Below are 962 nucleotides of genomic sequence, written 5' to 3' on the forward strand. Positions count from 1 at the left end.
CCGCGCCTCCGGGAGCTGGGCTGTGGTTGGTGGCCCGGCTGCCGGACGTCCCTTACAGGCCGCCCGGGCTCCTGGGCGACGCCCGCGTCAGCCGACTTGCTCTCTGGGGCTGGGCTTCGGGACTCGGGGCGCGCCCCGCCCCTTCTTGGCTACACCGACAGCCTGAGCAAGGCCGCGCAGCCAGCCGGGACTCGGCGCCCGGGCGGCTCAGGAGCCACCGAGGCTGGGCCCGAATGGAGGTTTCCTTGGGTCCCAGGTCAAGGGCCAGGTCTGGTGTGATCCTGGGGGCAGAGCCTCCCTGCAGGCCCAATGAGACATCCAGCGTCACATGAGACAGCAAGGGGAGGAGGTTGTCAGTGTCGTCTGTCCATTTCCTGTCCTTATACCACCCTGTTCATCAGGACCTCAGTCCCAGGCTGCTCCCAAAGGCCTTGCCTCCATTCCCATATGCAGATTAAGCCGCCACCCTCTTAAGTCCGGGACAACCAGATTTCATCACATGAATTTGGAGGACACGTTCAAACTATAGCAGGGCGGGGAAGAGCCCCAGGGCAGGGCAGAAGCAGGGTGGGCAGAGGCTCTGCCTGGCACTGCTGGTGCAGGATCTGCTGGAATGAAATGCCCTCCAAGTGCTGGGTTTTCCCTCGCCATCAGCGCCTGTCTCTGAAACCATCTCTTTTCTTTTGTCCGTTTGCGTGTCTGTCATCTGCAATCTGAGAGGGCAGGGACTGTAATGACTGGGCTGCCAATTTCCTCAGAACAGTGCCCAGTGCTCAAAAAAACCCATGATAGAGACCAGAAGTTAGCGTAATGGCTATGTCGCTGGACTCCCACATAGTCGACCGCAGTTCGAGTCCTGGACCCTGCGGCTTAAACTCACGCTGGGTGTGTGTGCGTGCGTGCCAAAGATCCCAAGAGGAGAATGGAGGATAAGGGATAGTGGCGTGGCGATTCCCCCGCGG

The sequence above is a fragment of the Tupaia chinensis genome, unplaced genomic scaffold (assembly GCF_000334495.1).
Source record: "Tupaia chinensis unplaced genomic scaffold, TupChi_1.0 Scaffold000548_1, whole genome shotgun sequence".
NCBI classification, from domain to species: domain Eukaryota; kingdom Metazoa; phylum Chordata; class Mammalia; order Scandentia; family Tupaiidae; genus Tupaia; species Tupaia belangeri.